We start from the raw sequence: 20,580 nt of genomic DNA, 5'->3' as shown, positions 1-20,580 counted from the left end.
TCAGTTTATGATTCATATTAACAGATGCAAAGTGAACTGACTTTTGGGCCACCCTAATTTCTAAATATCAAATTTAATTAAATTATACAATATTTAAAGTATTTGTAGCATTAACCTGAATAATAATCAGAGAATTTATAATTTATAACCCCAGAATTTAACATAAACAACATCTGATAAACTGAGATAAATTTAATCAGTGTGTAATTTAAAAATATCATTCTTGTATGTCATTAAGGAAGATTTTGTTACATTGAAATCTTTATTTAAGCAGAAATTTCTCAAAAACTAAGAATATAAACTGTTAGAATTATAAAAATCAAAGCGTTTTAATAAGGCTTGTAAATCAATATAGCCTATTAAAAAAGATTTTTAATAAATTATATATTTATTTATTTTATAAAACTACATCTTATAATTAAATATGAATGATTGTAATTAATACTTTTGTAATAATAATCTCTATTCTAACTGAAATTATAGTTATCAGAGTGTCCTAAAAATCAGTTAACTGATTAACATGTGTGTTTGTGTGTGTGTTAACTGACTTTTGGTTCTATAAATTATATACTGTATATATATTTTTTCTTCCACTCAATTATTTTAATGTAATGATAATAGTGTATATTACTTTCATGCATATTTTTATAAATTATATTTAGTTTAGTATTTTAAGTAAGAGAGCAAATAGAAAATTCTTAATCCATAAATTACGTCAACATTCGATTTTTTTTCCTTCTGAATTTATAGTTATAGTAAATTTTATTGATATTTAGCAGTTTATTTCGCTCATTATATATTTTTTAGAAATATTTAATAATTGATATTAGTTTTTATATTATTTCTACATACAGTAGAAAGAATAAAAAATTTTAATACTTTTTTAACGATAGAGGGCAGCACGAGTGTGCTGATATTTGTAACTTGACAATAATGTTCTGGTACTTTATTATTTATTTATTTGCTACTGTCAACAATAAAATACTTAAAATTTTTAAGCATTTTATGATTTAAAATACGATGATATTGTGTTGCGTCACTTAGCACGTTGAAAGTATGCCTTTCCACGTTAATAATCAAATGTTTATTTTATTTCAGAAATTTGTTAAAAATTATTCAAAAACTTAAAATATTACAACAAAAATAAATATCCAAACTAATCTTTAATAATAAAACATAATTTGAATGCGATGCAAAACATGTTCCGCGATTTACAGAATCGCGGAAATGTTATTATCGCTTCAAAGTAACACTCTCCATGTTTAATTCTACGTATTGCATCTTATAGCAACTCAAAATCAGGTGTTCTTTAAATAAAAGCATTGCGATAAATAATAATTAATATATAAAATAACCACAACTGGACTAAATATGGCGGAATCGCTGTTCAAAGCATTACGACATTTAACATTCGTCGCGTGTTTGTATATAAAATTTAATTTGTAAAAATTAAATAGTCGGCTTAACATTAATATAATTTTTATCTAATGATTGTTGATATGAGTCTCGTAATATATGCTTATTATCAATGGCGACGTCATTTCTAAAAGTTAGCGATAGTCAAACACATTATAATATTGTTTTCGCTTCGTAACTGTAAAAGATACAAATTATCAAATTAGATTAACAGATTAAAGGTTAAGGATGTGCAGAAATTCAAACGCTGTACTTTGATTTGAATTTAACACTATAGAATAATTAATAATCTATCGAACAATAACTTTTACTTGAAGTCTATAATAAAATATTTTTCAATTAAATAACTTTTTCCAGGTGGCACTATCGACTTTTTTTTTATTACATAATTTCCATATACGTTCACAGATGGCGTTTCAACGACTTAACAGACTATTTAATTTTTTAAAATATTTTTTAAGTGATGACGCCATTTTTAATTAAATTATAAACATTTAATTTTAAAAAATTAATTTATATACTTAATATTTATTTAGAAATAAAAATAAATTACAAAGCTTAAAGTTCGGTATAACAAACAAACACACACAGTTTCAAACTGTGTGTGTACGTAATATATTTTTAAATGCAAATTTTTATGACCTTTAGATAGTCTTTGGGGATGAGAGAAATTTTTAGACACCTACGAGAGACAGAAAAATAAAAAACCTAGCCCGGAATTTCCGGGGTGGAGAGCATTTTCGACGGATGTAAGTAGATACGAAGAATGGGAGAAGTGAAGATTGAAACTTAATGACGTCATTAATTATCTTGACTTTCGCGCAGATGCAACCATTTACGAAAACGAATTCAAATTTATTTTAACCAATAGGCGTAATCCACAAATTTAAAATTCATATACGCGAACGTTGATTTGTCGATTTCGATGTCACTCCATTTTCTTTTTTATTTATTTTTAATTTTATGAATATTTAAATATATTTTTATTAAAATTAAAACACCAGACCGAACTTTTCCTCACAATTGTAATTTTTAATTGCTCGTGTGCCATTAGCATTGCAACTTTAACGGTAACTCAAATAGATTCTGTTATCTTTCCTTAAGCTTATTTTTAAAAAAAGCTTAATTATATTCCATTTTCTAATGGAACTTCATAATTTATGAAAAATAGTTGATATTCTTTAATTCTCTTACTAAAAACTCAAGCTATAATCTAAGTTTTGCTGTTGCAATTCAAGCGTAAGATTTTAATCTGTGTTTTATACTGTATTTTATCTTAGTTGTGACTTCCATCTTCCCACATAATGAGAGTTATCGGTAGTTTCACCTACTCATATATGCAAATAATCTGTAGTCTCGTGTCCCTAATTGTCTATGTAAAGGAATTTCGTCTTTGATAAGTGGTCATCAACCGAAATGCTTCATATTTTCACCCTATTGATTTACGTGGAATTGAGGATACAATGGATGCTAATGCAACATCATCACATGAGTATGACATACAAAATTCAAGATACTGGTGCAATATAATTCTGAAGATAAGTAGTGTTTGGTTTAGATGCCCGGAACGACTTACACCTACAGTTTAGGAATTTATTATAGAAAATTGCTAAATACGCTATACTTGAATAAGTAGTACAAAGATGCGCATTAGTTCGAATTTTTCAATGGATTTACATAATTTTAAATTAATAAAAACTATTAAAAAAGGGGATAAAACATAATTATAGCATTAGTAATTACCTACTGCTTTGTAAATCTTCGGATTCTAAAGAATGCATGGTGAATACAGTCAACCCTCTGAATAACGGCCATTAACGGAAACATAAAGAATAGCCGCTATTAGAGTTGGTCGTTGTTGAGAGGTGGCCATTAATGAAGGTTCGAATATCTATAAAACTTTGAAAAGATGAACTCTTTCGTAAATTTTTATGTTAAATTACTTATTTGTAGTATATAACATTTTTTAAATTAACTTTAAATACAAAGTTATAACTTGTGCTGCTTGTATAATAATTATATCCATAATATATATATTTATTTACTTTCCTTTCATTAAAAATCATATTCTCATTCATATACTTATATATATATATATAAATGCACAAATTATAATAAGGAAAATGTGCATAAAATGAAGAAAAGGTTTATTTGATTTCATGACGCGCGACTGTATAACTCTATGGACTATGTGTTGAATTCAAATCATGGCACATCCTTAATTGGGTTGGCTCGGATGAAGGATGGAGAACGATGCCCTATTCGTATGCCAATTTAAACACACGTTAAAACCAGAGTATGTCACACAACGATAAACTGCTCATCCATGCGGCCGACGCAGAAAATATGATAATTAGCAACATGTCTGCGTCAATTTTTTCATTTTCTTCCTAAAAATAACTCGGCATCTGCGATGCGCCGAGTTATTTTTAGAAAAAAATTGGCAAAAGTAGTATCAAATAAACTCCAGATATATTTTTTACTTGAAAAATTTTTATAATTTTTTTTTTTTTATTAGAATAAGGTTGAAGTTCTGTGATGTAATACATACGTTTTCGTATACTGTATTTTATTTTAGAAGATGGACGGTGTGTGGGGGTTAGAATATTACTCTAAAGATTTAAACTAGGTTTAAAAATACAATTTTTTTAATATAATAGTGAAAGTTTGTTATAAAAACGTGAGTTATAACAGACAACCTATGCTAAGAGCTCATGATGCGTTCCAGATGTTGACTGTTTGAGGCCTTTGTGGGAACATTTTCCACCCGTTCTCGATACCCGTTTTCTCTAAAGAGAATATCTATCGACGGATCATAATTACGAAACCCTTTCAACAAATCAAAAAAAATATATTATACATTAAAATCCCATAATATTTTTTCCCTGCGCTAGATAAAGTAACATAAATAATATTTGTTTACACGTTAATTATAATTATTTACTAAAAAAATAATAATAAAATTTCCTAAAATATACGATGACGTGGATAAAAAAAACTGAATATAATACAATATTTAAAATTCAAAAATCGTTACGTCATATTTACCTCATAAACTCGTTATTTTTTAAAATTATAATATATTTTTAAATAAAATATAATCGTGAAGATAAATAAATAAATTCGTTACGTAATAATACTTAATAAATTTGAAAAATTTTCGTTACGAAAATTCAAAAATTTTGAAAATCATGACGTAAACGCTGATGTCATAATTTTTTTTAATTTAAACATTGTGACGTTAATGAAAGACCCGATTACGTAGCCACACGTTGTGTTAAAGCATTGTTAGTGTATATAAACATAGAAAAGGCATTAAAAAAACGTACAGTTGTTAAGATTATAAGTTTTATCCATTGAAACTTCACCAAACATACAATTTACACCAAACACGACTGTCCCGTCATAGGGCGTGGCTATGTAACGCACGTACTTCGGACATCCTTCAACGAAGGACGTAGACAGGGAAGGTTAAGGAGAGTCTTTTTAAAAATAAAAAAAAAGAAACTGTAAAAAGAAAAAATAATAATAATAATAATAATAATAAAATATTAAAAAAAAGTTCTTTATATTCCATCTAAACTATATCCACACCCCTTGGTATAATAATCGACTTTCTCGTCACGTTTCTTAAACGTAAAGACGGTCGCTTAGCAACAAAACAGTTCTCGTGATCTCGAGACGGTAACTAAGCAACCGACTCTCGCTCGTGACCGTATGTGAAATTGACTATTTTTTTTAAACGCACGTGATCCGGTTTCTTTTAACACGTGCTTTTTTTTCTATTCGAAAAATGGAGACAAAAATTAAAGTAAAATTCGTGTAATTTTCGTGCATGAAATCGCTTTCTCGTGTCACGTACGTGAACGTGCTTCAGTTCTGTAGGCGATGTTTATTTAGTAGAATAGGATAACGTGCATAGGAGATGCTAAAGGACACGATAATTAGTACAGACAATCCGCCCCATTTTATGTAAGAGTGGATAGGTGTGGAAACGAAACAATTACCAGACAGACTTTTATCTTCCGACAGACAAATTTTGTCTAGAATTCTCTAGAAAAGAAAAAAAAATGGGAGTGTTGCCTTCTTTCTACACGCTAAAATAAGGAAGAATTGGACTTGTAAAGTAATTTAGGACAGGCAATAAAAGTAATCTTCAAGCCGAAAAACAAAATCCTCCCTCCCCACTGTTACAATATAATCATTGGAAACGGGTATCAATGAACTAAATATCATTAAAAATTTGTTACTGTAACAGTATACGTGTTAAATTACGTTAAATAAAACAGTATACAGTTACGTTATAAAGTCGAAAGTTCGAAGATCGATTCTGTGAAAGACATAATACATTATATTGTATAACATAAACACGTGTTAAGTTCAAACACTTAAAAATGCAAAAATATACTTTTTATCTGGAAGATTTTTAAGTGTCTTATTTTTAAATTAAATAAGCTTTAAAATATCGATAAGATTATTTAAATAACACGATATAAAGGATATAAGATAAGTAAAGTATAGTTTTTCTTTAATAATATATAATTTTAAAGTTTAAAATTTTACAGGAAATGGCTAGTGGAGTCACGATTTGAGGTCTTCAAAATGATCGTTAAAGCTTTCAACTTTACGACATGGGCGTTATTTGGGTGTGAAAATCAAAGGAAAAAGTAGGATTTTTTTTTTTTTTTTTTTTTATTATGCCTATCATCACTATCATACCATAAAGATCTGATTCAGAAACAACACACATCATACCTACGTATGCAAAACTTTCCTCTGAAAGAACTTCTTTCTTTCTTATTTTTCTTTCTTCCACTCTTCAAGCACCTGTAGATTTTTGCTCCATTAAATAAAGAAGAATCCTCTTAGGTGAGTGACCTAAATATGTCATTTTATCTTTCGTAAGTGTGACTAGAAATCTCATCAAGTCGTGTTTAACGAATACGTGCTTGTTTATGAAAGCTGAAAGTCAAAACACATGAGAGTATTATAAATCTTTACAAGTAGAAGGGCCTTAAAAAGTAGTTTATGTGTATAAATTACATTGGTGTGTGTGTGTATATATATATATATACAAGAATGCCGAAATGTTATCTGCCATTCTTATCGCTGGAAACTTTCGGAATTCCAATTATTATTCCTTACGAATTTGATTCGATTGGAGTATAAATTAATAGAATTTTTCACCATTATTTTTCATACTGTACGCTGCAGCCATCTATGAATTCTTGTACAAACCATTATAAAAAATATGTACTGTACACCCTGTCATCTTCATTATAAATTAGTACGTCAGCATAAAAATTTAGTGATACAACTTTGAATAATTATACTTTTCCCTTGTCCGGTTTAAGCTCTATCTTTTTTTTATTATTATTTTTAAATTAACTTTTTTAAGTTTTTTATCGAAATTTTATCAGTTAAACTCGTTTCTATTTATGTAAAGTTAATAAAAACTTGCCTGCTAGAATGCTTATTAAAATATATTCTAGTGAAATAATGATTACTTCCTCTAATATCGATCACATTTTTCTGGTTTTATTTTATTTTTTCTCCTAGAATTAATTTTGAAATACAGTCGACCTTTCAATAACGGACACCTCCCAACGACGGCCACAGTTTTTTTCCCCGGAACATTGCATACAAAATAACCTCCAAACACGGCCATTTTTTATGTTTTCGTCAGTGTCCGTTGTTCAGAGGTTTGACGATATATAATATAATAAAAATTAATTTTTTCCTTTTCTTATTAGCATTAAATATCTAAAATAGGGCCGGATTTACACATAAGTGACAATGTACATCTAAAGGCCTCAAATTTATTAATATTTATTGGAGAAGAGAAGACATATTAAAGATTAAAACTCCCGCATTTTTAAATTTATTATTATTATTATCATTATTTAATACACATGGTAGGGCCTCTTAAGAATGACTGGCCCTAAAAAATACCTTTTCCAGTGGCGAGTATAGTTTCATGGGGACCAGGCGAACTTGAATTAGGGGGCCTCGCGTACAGTGTTTATACTTCAGACATTTTTTTGCTGGGGAATTTTTTGTGGAAAATATTTTCTTTAAAAAGATCGATTTTCCTGGGACCCCGACTCAAATTTAAATTGGCAATTGCCTGGCGCCTCCACTAACGAGGGGCCCGGCAATTGCCGGCTTTATAACGCACCACTGCCTTTCACTTCACCAAGTAATGAGAGATGTAAAAGATGCCAGGCCCTAAACTTCAACTGGCTTATTTGCAATCTGATTCCGTATTTAAGGCCTGAAGCTTTTTAATTCGTTACTGTAGATTCCAGGGCCTCTTACGTATTACAATTCAGTGTTACTTAAGGAGGGAGTGGGGCCTTATTTTTGTGTCATGGCCACAGGCTTTCAAATTTATTATTTAATGGAGGTGTGTAATCGCCTGTTATATGTCATAGCTGGAGGCCCCAACGACTCTAAATCCAGCCCTAGTTTAAAATATCTTTTATTCTGGTCTGTTACCTTCGAGTAGTGTGCATTTTATTTATATTTGTTTTTTTCTGTTGTAATTACCTTTCCGGTTTTGAATGTAACCCCGAAGCTATAGGAAAAATTATAATAAAAATTGAATTTTTTTATAATGAATTCTTACTTATAATTGCCATATTTTAGTTTTGATTTATACCAATTTAAGTGTTAACTAATCAATTATATCAATAAGAAAACAAGTTTCATATCAAGTTATCAAGTTAAAGTACAGAAAATAGAACAATATATTATTCATTTTTTATATTTATATATATATATATTAATTAAATTTACTTTTTTATAATATTTTTTATAAACTGTGATAAGTTAATTCACTGTTTAAACATAAACAAGTGACATAAACCTGCAAATAAAGCTGAATTTATGGATCAGATTGATAAAATAATTTAAATAAAACATTATTTTATAATTTAAAATATATTTTTATGTATATAAATATTAAATTAATTATAAAAATAATAAAAAAATAAAATATATTGTTAAACACCTTCCTTCTAACACAACTTCTTGTGTTAGAAGGAAGGTGTATGAAAATAATAATCATAAAATAATTTATTTATGTTTTTAAATATTTAAAATATTTTGTGTATTTAATATTTATTATTAATTTAGGTTAAATTATTATTATTATTTAAAGAATTATTGCACAAATGTCATGAATTTGGTCCATGTTTTCCTATGAGTTGTAGCAGATCTAGATTATTATAATATATATTTTTTTAATAGGAATAATATAAATATATCTTGTTTACATGATAACTTCATTGATATAATACCATATAACATGTATAAAAAGTCATTAAACTCCTTATTTAAATTTTAAAAAAACAATTGATTTTATATAACTTCCTTCCTACAGATAAAATAGAAGGAATTTTTAATGAAGGATTTTAAATATATATTTTTAATTATTTTATTAGAAATTATTTTTAAAAATTTTTATTAATTAATTTTATAATATTTTTCTTATTTAATTTACATTCATCATATGATATTTTAGGAAATGGACTCCACCTTAAATGACCTTAACATGAGCTGGTAATTTAAATGACATTAATTTTTTTTTATTATTATCTTTAAATTAAATTTATAAATTTAAATAAAATTTAAACATTTTGAACTAATTTTACAGTCGATTTATACGTTAAAAAGGAGGTAAATTATAAATATAAAAAAAAATAAGGTGTTATTAGAGATGATTTTAGAATGGTTTTAGCCCCAAGCTATAACAGATAACATTCCATTTCCCTCCACCAAATAATGATACATGTAAAAATGTGAGGCCCTAAGATTTAGGGCCTCACATTTTTATATTTACAGGGGAAGGGCACGTTACTTATTATAGCTTAGAGCCAAAATAATAGAGGCCATAAGCTATAATAGGTAACAGGCTATTATTTAGGGCCTAAGCAATAGACGAGGCCTTAAGCTGCAACCTGTTTAGCTTACGTGCAAGTCATCCTTATTAAGGGGTCTATGACGAAGGGAGTGAGGAGAGATAGTTGTAATTACATAAAGTAAGCTTCACTGTAAGGGTGTGACAGTGTGACGAAAGGCAATACTTAAATGGTAATTAGTACTTAAATTTCCACTGGTAAAATTATTTTAAAAATTAAATATTAAATCATATAAATTTCTCCACACGTTTCCTTGTAATAATTTATACTTAGAAGGTTGTACAGCCTAAAGATATGGAATTTTTGGGGGGGGGAGTTTAAAATCCTCAATACCCTATCGAGTGTGGTGTGATTTTTGGTAGTTAATATTGGCTTTTGAACCCGGAAAAAATTACGTGTGCAAAGAAAGAGTTTCGAGGAATTGAGAGAGAGCATTTAGAGCAAAGAAAAGACATTAACATTATAAAAATTAGATTAAAGGAATTCGACATTTTTCATTTATGCAAAATTGCATGCTGTTGTAACCATGTGTGTTAATGAGTTAGGTCAGAAAAAAGCGTGGTAGAAGTCATTCAATTTCTTCACTTAATTGTATTTAAATGCGATCTTTTACCGAGAAAATGTATACTTTTTTGTTTTTTTAAACTCATTAAAGGTCAAAATAATGATTTAAGAGTTCCTTAAACAGATATGAAACAGTAATCCTGCTGTTCCCTGCTGTTATAACAGTGGGAAATTATGGCTATCGGTCAAAAAAAATGACCCTCCCTTCTCAATATTTTTACAATTTTTGGATTCGGGGGACCTCGAAATGCCGAAAAATTCAAAAAAATTCGGGGATTTTTTCTGTATGTATGTGGGGAGCACGATTTTGTTTATCCAGTTTGAAGCTTAATAACTCCCGTGTTTTTTGTCGAAAATTTCTGAAATTTTGCAAGGAAGTTCGGGTATTAATTGCATCGATGCTATTAAATTTTGGTGATTAAAGGTCGACGAGGTGGAGAGATACAGGGGTTCATCTGACGTAACTCGAGTGGGGTCGGACTGAATGAAGATTTTACTAGATGTTAGCATTTACAAATTTTTATAAAACTCGTCCCTACCTTCAGAATTTAGCTTTTTGTTATTTTATAATACTTAAAAATATAAAAAGTGTTTTAAGAAAATATCGTAACAGATGTCGCCACCGCAATTTTAGTTTTTTACCGGGAAAGTTACGCAACTCGTAGCTGGATCTTTATTAGCTTAAAATTGACTTAAAAACGCATTGTTTTTAATTTAAACAACCGCTTTTTTTACACTTAAAACTTTCTTTATCGGCAAGTATACACGCTAACATTACTTATAACTAACTTTTTAACCTCATTAATGCTGAAAAATTTAAGCTTTCTGTAGAAACAAGAATGTGATGAAAGAGAAACGAGATGTTCACGTATTTGCATGCATTTTAATGCTGTTTTTCTCTGCTGTTTAAATGTTCTTTATTATCAATTTATAAGCGTAATACATAGCCTTTATAATCTGTGGGCCTACTAAATATTAATCAAAACTCATTAAGTGACCAAAATTAAAGTTTCTTAGACAGGTAATGAATATGACGAAACAGAAACGAGATGTTCGTACGCTCCAATGCATTTGAATGGCGATTTTTTAAAGGTAAATGCAGTCAAACCTCGATATAGCACCATCGTTTTTCTTCGTTTTCGAAATTGCCCTTAAATCGAATGCAGCGTGTTAACGAAGAATCTCAAACAGTAAGAATTAGGCCTATATATGACAATGAGTTTGAGAGATTGAAAGTTACGTGCTTTTTAATGATAACAATGCTTCTTCAATGCAAAACTCGTATATTTAGTCATTCACAGAGGCTGAAGAATTCTCTACTTAACATTGAAGAGGCCTGGCGCTATATCGAGGTTTAATGGTAAATAAATTATTAGCTTCAAGCGTGGCATAAAAAACATAAACAGTATTTTACTAATTAAAAAGCTTGTTTTTTATATTTAGAACTCTCTTTATAACCATAATATTAGCCTGTAAGCCTACAAACTAGCATGTGGCCTGCTAAGTAGCCTGTGAGCGCACTAACTGCCTTGTGGGCCTAATAAACTGTAGTAGAATAGGAACATTAACTAGCCTATGGGCCTAAAATCGTTTAAATTATGACTATTTAAGTAAAAAATTAAGCCCCTAAAAGTCATTTAAGTGATTTATATTCATTGAAATCGTAACAAAAACAGAAATAACTTCCGTGTAATTAATTTTAATGGTAAATTATTAAGTTAGAAAGTATTTTAACAGAAAGAAAAACAACAAAAGAACGTTTTGATTAATAACGCTTTGTTACGGGTGATTAATGATTATTTATATTGGTGCCGATAATAGAATATATACAAAACTTTCCGAAGAAGAGTAAAGAACAGGTTTGAAGTAGGAATTTTTTTTAAATATTTAATTATAATAATCAACTTATAAAACATTAAACTTACAATTAAATACATTGTTATTAAACTATTGCTTCTTATATATATTTTTACTGGACTTTTTTATGTATGTGTGTGTATGTAGGGGGGCTTTTTGAGGTTAAATCACTACAAAAACCAGTATCAGCTCGATGTAACTTACCTCCTAGGGTGTTTCCTATCTGATAGAGATTATATAGCAATTCTCATCTCATTAAATATACTATTAGTTCTCACTATAAGATCGATTTAACAGATAATAACACACGAAGGGATGAAGAAACAGAAGGGAGAGAGTTGCATATTATTATGCATAATTTAAATAAACATCAATAATAGGGCGTACGAGAGAATTATGAACAGGGCTAACGAACTTAAAATATTCTAGAAATGTCCTAGGCGTAGTAATTAGTTTACTTAATGATACACACAGTAAATATTTAAACATAAAATTAATACTTTTCTATGTGTACGTATGTACATTTAAAAAAAAAAAAAAAGTTAATCTAGCGAAGTGGGAGGGAGAAATTTAATTTGGAAATTAGTGGTGTTACACGATATAAAATCCCTTCTTCTCATCACTCCCATACTTGACGTGCCCTCTCGAAACACAAGCAAGAAAGAATCCATAAAAGGAGAGAGGCGAAACCTCTGATGAGGCCATCCAGGGGAATTGAATTAAATACAGAAAGGGAAAAAGGGATAAAAAAAGAAAAAATAGTCATTAAAATTGAATTTTTATTATGTTGACTCTGTACTTTTCCTCTTGATTTTAAATATTTTAAGAATTTTATTCTAAATTCTTAATTTATTTGATAAAGTTTTGGAGGGATCAAATTGAGGTGGAAGCTTTTAATTTCTTGTATTGTATTTTGTTTCTCTATTTTAAATAATTGTAAGAGGGAATTTAATTAATTTAAGTCTTTAATTTATTTTAAAGTATTAAAAAATCATAATTCGTTACTTTTAAGGTTGAAAACTACAGAAACGCTATAAAAATTCCTTTCCAAGTCCAGTCCAGTTTAAACAGGGACGTTTCTCTTTATTTTTCTTTCGTACAGTTGTAAACTGAGATACACGAAAGCATTAAATTTAATTTGAATTTATTATTATTTTTTTATAAGTTATAACGTATTTTCGACTAAATTAAAAACTACATACAATAAGCTTTATATCATTTCATTGTTGTAACATCTTATCTATTTAATTAACGGTTACTTCACTTGTAAATACGAAAATTAAACCTTAATAAATAGACTTTGGGTTCATAACCCGGAACTAAAACTTTGTGAAGTCACGGAAAGTTACTTACTAAAAAAAAAAAAAAAAAAAAAACACTATATGCTTTATGTTAGAGGGGATAAGGCCTGATAAGAAACGTCAACCCCTGACTCTTGTAGGTCACGTGGAACAATTGATGCATCGAAGTGCCAGAAAAAAAACATAATAATGACAAAAGACACGTGACAATTACAGTGAGGGGGCGTCCCTATTTTCCCACACTTACCCCCAAAATGGACCCTTAACGACTTTAAGATACTTCCTGTGGCGTGACTTGGGGGCTCCCTTTGGGTGAATTTCTCATTTCTTCTTCCATCAAACATGTCATTGCAGCTCGAGTGTCAAAGGATTTTTTTTCCTTTCTAATTTTATTTTATTTCGTTCCTTAATAGTAGATATGAAGCAATTTACACAATAATGACAAGCACACACGATTTAGTAGAAAAACGGAGGCAGAACACTAGTTTTAAACTATGGACGTAACAACGAAAGGTTGTTATGTTCGTAGTTTAAAACTTTCAAAATGCGGAAATAACCGCTACTTCCGGTCAAGAATTTTTTTGATTGACGATGCGGAAAGGAAGCTCGAAAATGGTGTCAGCGGAAACTGTAAAGATGGTTCGTCTGCCACCTGCTACAGCATAAAGGAGACGCCCGCCCACAGGAAATGACCATCACTTGAGGTCATTAAGAGGTTTATGTCAACATCGAGTGCTTCCTTATTTGTATCTGAGCCGAAAATGCCCAATACTAAGCTTCCATTAATTATGTTAAAGTAATTAGTTGTTACGAAATTACATTTTTCTTTAGTTAATAACTTCACTTTTTTTTATACATCCCTTCACACAAAACAATTAGTTTCTTTCTGTCTTACCAGGGAAGAATTTACACGTAGGATAAACAAGAGCGTAGGGCCTCTTACATTGCTAAGTAGGAAAGACTTCTTATATGTTACAGCAATTGTTTCTGTAATAACAACACACATAAAAATTAAATTTTTCTCTACCCTATCTTATAACCAAGGCCGGATTTATACGTAGGATAAACAAGCAACAGTTTAAGGCCTTACACTTTCAATTTTATTGGTTTAGTGATGCAGGAAGGGCTTCTTATACGTTAAAACTTAGAGTCACTCTATAAGAAATTAAATACACGAAACGAAGCCTTTAAGTGTAATAAGGTGAATGAAAGTTTAATTTAGATTAAATAGGGCCTCGTTTGACAGTAAAATTTGATTTTAAGGCAGATTTATACTCGCTTCGCCCATTTTCTAACTAATTAATGAGATCCTTCGATTAAAATATTCCAAAAAAAAAAAGTTTAAACGTTGGTAATTTTTCCTTATTACAGTCGATCTTATCTGTAATGTATATGCTAGAACATGATATTATTATTAATCCATTTACTGTTTAAAATGCTAATTTTTTTTCTGATACAAATATTATCTGGGAGGCCTAAATAAGTAATTACTTTAGGGTTTATTATTTTTTAAAAGATCCAACCTGTTAAATTCTCTATTTCGACGAAATTTCTGTAAATTATAAAGAGGTAAAGCATTATTTATACGTAGTTGACGGATAAATAAGTATGAAAGACCTTGATTTATTTCCGAAATGGCTTCTAATCCATTTCAGGATCCATAAACTTGAAAGTTTGAAATGCCAATGAGAGATGTAAGCCTCCAGGAAACAAAATAAAAGTCGTGTCAAAATGGAATTTAGATTGCTCTAAAAAAGGAAAATGGACACGTAGGTTAAGGACGAAAAACCACGTCCTATATCAGTTTTCATCAAAACATTTCTTGATGGTTCATTTATTAAAATGGAGGACGTTTCATTGCGTGATTGCGTGTTTCGTTTCCTTTTTCAACAATTAATAACAAACAAAAAAATTTTATATTTGTATGTTTGCATTTCGTTCGTCCGTTTGTCTGTTTAATGAATGAATATCTTGAAAACTGTTTAAAATTCAAGCTCGGAGTTTACAGACCCGTTTTTAGGGCCCCAACATTCACTTTCATACCAATTGGATTGAACCGAGAAATTGGCCTCTCTACCTAAAAAACTAGGAAATATTCGAGTGTAAATTATTAATTAATTAACTGAATTATTTCAATATCAATAATTTAACTCGATTTTTTAATACTTTTTTCATAGTTTACTTTCTGCAAATGGTTTGATATTGGAATTACTTTCGAGCAATTAGTTACACTAACTTTTTATCTATTTATTTTTATTTTCTGATGTAGATTTTTGTTTACGTTTTCCCCCTTTCTGAACTTCGATTTTCTTCGATTTCCATCGTAATTTTTTAAAATATATTTCCAAAACATCACCTGTCTTTAAGCCTAGGGCTGATGAATCACTAGCCTACATCATTGGTCACAGCTGGTTGACGATGCAGGTGGTAAATGAAGACGAATCCGATAGAAATGATTGGGTGTATCGGATTTAAAAGTTACTGATTATCTATGTAAGTCATTCAGCAGTATCGTATAAACAATTGGCACTGTTTAACACGGACCCATTTCCTCTTTTATAGTAATTAATTCGGGTTTTTTCGTCTCTTCTTTCTATGGTAATCCTGGCAAGTTTAAAGCAATTTTTACCTACCCCTTAGAGGAAAAGTATGTTTTGAAATCCCGTAACGTAAACGTTATACGATCATCGCTATAAGCGGGGAACAATAACGGATGATAAGGAATAAAATCGAAAAAAAAAACAATAGATCAGAACAATAGAGGGAAGTGAGTCGAGACTTCGTGTTTGTAGTCAATCAGATACAGCTCAGGTCTTGGTACCTGCATCATTTCGTTCCATTCGAAAGGAGGTGACGTCATGTGTGACGAGTTACGCACAATCCGTTAACTTTGGCTTTGTTCGAATATGATCAAAAATTTCTGTTTCGTATAATAATAATAATATAATTTCATTCAATTTTACTTAATTACGAAAACGAAAATTCATATTAAAAATTAAAACGTTTAATTAATTAAATTTAAAAAAAGAATTTAATTAAATTTATTAATAAAAATGCACGCATAAAAATTCTTACAATTAACGTAAAAATCGTAAACACGTGCTTCCAGCACGAGAAAAGAGCGCGCGCCTGGACCATGTGATATTTTTATGAAAGGAACGAAAACGAAAGTGTATTTTTCATTCATATTTTTATTTACGTTTTTACAATAATTTATTATAAATTATAATTTTTAAAAAATGAATTATTTCCTCTTCTTATGATTACTATTATTTTTTTTCAAATACAGATTTTATTTTATTTTTATTTGACGTATATCCTTGAACTCTTTGTATTAAAGTCGTGGGACATGATAAATTATTCCGTAGTTGATTTTTGCAACGTTTCGTTCCCATTCATAGAAACAATAGAGCATGCGCATTCAGATTTTCGAAGCTACAAGGTGAATTCCAATTTGGTCATATCCTGTCAAGGTAAGGTGGAGGGAAAAAAATATTCCCTGATTTATGTAAATATACAAAATTCATTACTAACTACGGAATGTCAGAAGTATTATATATTTAAATTTTAAACACGAATTTCCTACGACGCAATTATTACATCACACTACGAATCATTGACTTGGAACTGTTTTATTTCGAAATTGATAGGGTCGAGCCATTCACTTTTAGTAGATTTTGTTCCCTTACGTCGCTCGTCCGGGGAGTAAATCTTCTTCTCAATACGAGACAGTATATTTGAAAGCTTGGTCCTATTAACAGGTGTTTTAGCACATTAAAAAAAATTGTAAAGTCTATTTTCTAAAGAAAAATTTAATTTAAAAAAAATTAATAAATAATTAGTTATTATTTAATTTAATAGCCGGAGATCTGCTATTAATATAAATTGTGATGATTATTTATTAAGAAATGAATGTTTTCTGAATTTTAAGTAAGCAATAATACATGCGAGTTGCATGTAATCAGGAAACTCATATAAAATAATGTCACGAACGAAAGAGACTGTAATAAAAACTTTTCTTTTACAAGTTTCTTTTTGTTTTCTTTTAAAATAAAATATTCATGAACAAAATAGCATAAATATTTTTCTTCTGTATGAAAAATTGCGTCTCATTGTTTATTGTTTTCATTGTAAGGAGAATATTTCGTTTTGTAAGGAGAATATTTATAATGCTTCTGTACTCCATCTTAATTTTGTAAAAAGTAAAAAAATGTTGAGAAACTTTAAAATCACGTTATGATAATTTTTTAGTGAATCTCGTAATTTGCATTAAATTAATAAGTAAAAACTTCTGCATTCGTATGATTTTCATTTAAAAATAAAAAATGGTTATTGTTTTAAAAGTAAATACCGCTTGTATATCAACGTAATTATATGAATTAACGTTAAAAAACAGTAAATAGCCTTGACCTTTCTTTAAAAATTTCTCAGATATTGTAAATCTTTCAAATTTTCTTTAAAAATTAGCCTGTTGTGGGCGAATTTTTCATAAAATTCACCCACAAATGGATGAGGTTTTTCTCCTTTAACGATTGCCCCCACTTTTTTCATTTTTAAATTATTAGTAAGAATGTTTATTTGGAAATTCTCTTTTAAAACATTAAAAAAGATAATTCGAAGTAAAACTACACCGTATAACAGTATATTACACAGTAAAATACCGTACTACTATAACACTAAGACCACAATAAGATACCTTAAAGGCACCTTAGACACATAAAATGTGGATAAAGTTTCAACTTTTAAGGAATTTTCTTGATTTTTTTTCTTTTTTTTTAAATAAGTAAGAGCATTTGTATTTTCTGAATTGAACTCTTCAGTTCTTATTATTGTTTAAAACCGTTTCAAGACTGTTACCTTTGTCTGACTTGTGAACCTATTTAGAATCATTGTAATTAAAATATTTACTGAGAATCTATTTTAAAACTGTTTTGGCTCTATCCTAGTTAGGAATTAAACAAACGTATTGTTGTTGTTTCGTTTCGTTTGGACGTCCAACGGTCACGGTTAGTATGACGTCCGATATCATTTCCGGATATTACATTTAGCAGATTGCATCCCCACACTCATCCTAACAGATGGCAAACAATCGTTAATTGTTTAAAATAGGTCGGGGAACTTTGGCTATTTGTAAAAATATAGAAGATGAAATTACTTCACTCTTCTGCATTTTATACTGAATGAGAAATTTTGCAACGTTTATTAACAGTTTCGTAAATGTTTTCCTATTGTTTAGTGGTTACCCTAAAATTATAATTGGATACTTTAATATTATACGGCATTAATTTAAGTCGTAATTTTCGTTAAAAAAATCGCATACAGTCGAACCTCTGAGTGTCCACCATTCATAATGGACACTGACGTAACATAGAAAACTGTCCTTTATATGGAGATAATTTCTCATGTACTCATTCAAAAAGAAACGTTCCTGAAATATGGTGGCCACAGCCTTATTGCTTCATGGTGCCCAGGCGAATTTGAATTAGGGGGCCCTGTGTACAGCGTTGACTTCAGATATTTTTTCTTCGGGGAAATTTTTGAAAGGAAATATTTTCTTATAAATCATTGATTGGGTCCCCCTGTTTTGGGCCCCAGGCAATTGCCAAGTTTGCCCGTAAGATGCCGTGCCCATTTAGAGCGTATTCGTTGTTGGGGGGTTCGAATGTATTTTTCTTTCAGATACTTGAACGACTTTTGCATAGTAATTGTTATTTTTAAACCAAACAAGCAGATTTTGCAACGAAATAAAAACAATTTAGAAACTTTTTTTTTATCTTTCAAAAATTCTAAAGAAATAAATAAAATAAAAATAAAACAAAACAACATTGTTTAAAACTATGATAATTGACAAATAGTTTACAACTTGCAAAAAATAAATATTGCTTTATCACAAGATCGAAAATTAGTATTATGTACTAGAATATTCGGGAGCTGGTTTATAAATTGTATATATAGACACATAACACGACAATTTTCCTTTTATATACCAGTTATAAAACGTCGTTTATGGGTTGAAATTTTATTTTAGTATTCTGTAGAAATTATAGACAAAAATATAATTCTTTTTCCTCTTAAAATAGGTTTAAAATACGATATATAAAAACAACCGGATGAATGAACGTAGCAACTAGTAGATATTTTAATGCTGAATCAAAACGTGTGTATAAATATGTGTACGTGCTATATACATATAAATTTTCTTTCAAAAGTTATAAAATAATTTAATTTATGTAGTAAATAAATGAGTCCCGTTGCTTAAAATCACAATGAATTTTGAACAGCTTGCGTAGATAATTATTGAATTAGTTCTCGAATATTTCGAAACGTCTGAGTAAGTAAAAATATGATAAGTTGGTGTATAATACGATTATGTGATTAAACCAGTTATGAATGTTTAAATAGCATATCACACTTATTAATAGCATCATTTCGGACAGACCAACACTCTTTCTTACGCTGATTCATGTTAAAATACTTGCAAGATGTTTCTAAGTACACGCCAGTTCTTCACACCGCACAATGGAAATTATGGGAATATTGCCACAGTTCTTACTTATAATAAAATTTTTTAAGGTGTTAAAGACCGTAATAATTTCTTAAAAATCAAATTTGGCACTTAAAATACGATAAATTTTGCCCTAAAAAAATTAAAAAGGTAAGAAACGAGCCTAAGCTAGAGTAACGGATCGACGAATCAACCAAGCGCTTAAACCAATTTTAACGGAATAAACACTCGAAATTGGATTATACGATTATCATTCCTGTCCCGATTCAGATTTATATTGCATATCGCTTATCTCATCGTCTGGTATATATCATTTAAAATGTGATATACTCCATAAACTAAGTAACTAAAGCGGAACACACGTACCACAATTTACAGTAACATTAATGAGCTTCGAACTTGAGTGGGTCCGCGTTTAAAAAGGAAAAAATAAAAAATAAAATAAATAAATGGAAATAAAGAAAAGTACAGAGAAAACTGTGAATGAAACGTTACTTAATCAACCCGTACTATGACGTTTTAACACAGCAACCGTTTCTAAATGGACGGTTGCTTACGACCTTGAAGGCTCGTAATGGAGTTATCTGCAATCTGCTGAGGTTTAGTTTCCGTGTCTCCTGCGGCAATTAAAAGAAAACGTCCAATTAAAATGTTCGTCCAGCCTTTTTTTTTTTTTTTTTTTTATACGTTCCTTCTTTCCTCTCTCCAATTTTACTGTGTGTGTGTATATATATTTCCCCTAGGCTAGAATAACAAACAGTTGTTTCTAACATGCAACTTTACTTTTGAGAAAAACTCATAATTTGATCGTAACTAGTCTAATTATTACGTCCTAAAACGTCATAAAAACACAGTAAAACGTGTCTTTGGTACGTTAAGTCTACGTATATAAAACAACCATCCTTTAATTTTCTAATTATTGTTATTATTATTATTATTATTCGTTTCGCTTTCCTACAACTTTTACTCGTAGCATTTCGCCTCTTCTACTCTCGCTCTATCCTGGAAATCTGGA

Source organism: Centruroides vittatus, unplaced genomic scaffold (genome assembly GCF_030686945.1).
Source record: "Centruroides vittatus isolate TY-2023 unplaced genomic scaffold, ASM3068694v2 contig_347, whole genome shotgun sequence".
NCBI classification, from domain to species: domain Eukaryota; kingdom Metazoa; phylum Arthropoda; class Arachnida; order Scorpiones; family Buthidae; genus Centruroides; species Centruroides vittatus.
The sequence above is the reverse complement of the archived record's forward strand: the minus strand, read 5'-3'. Positions refer to the sequence as shown.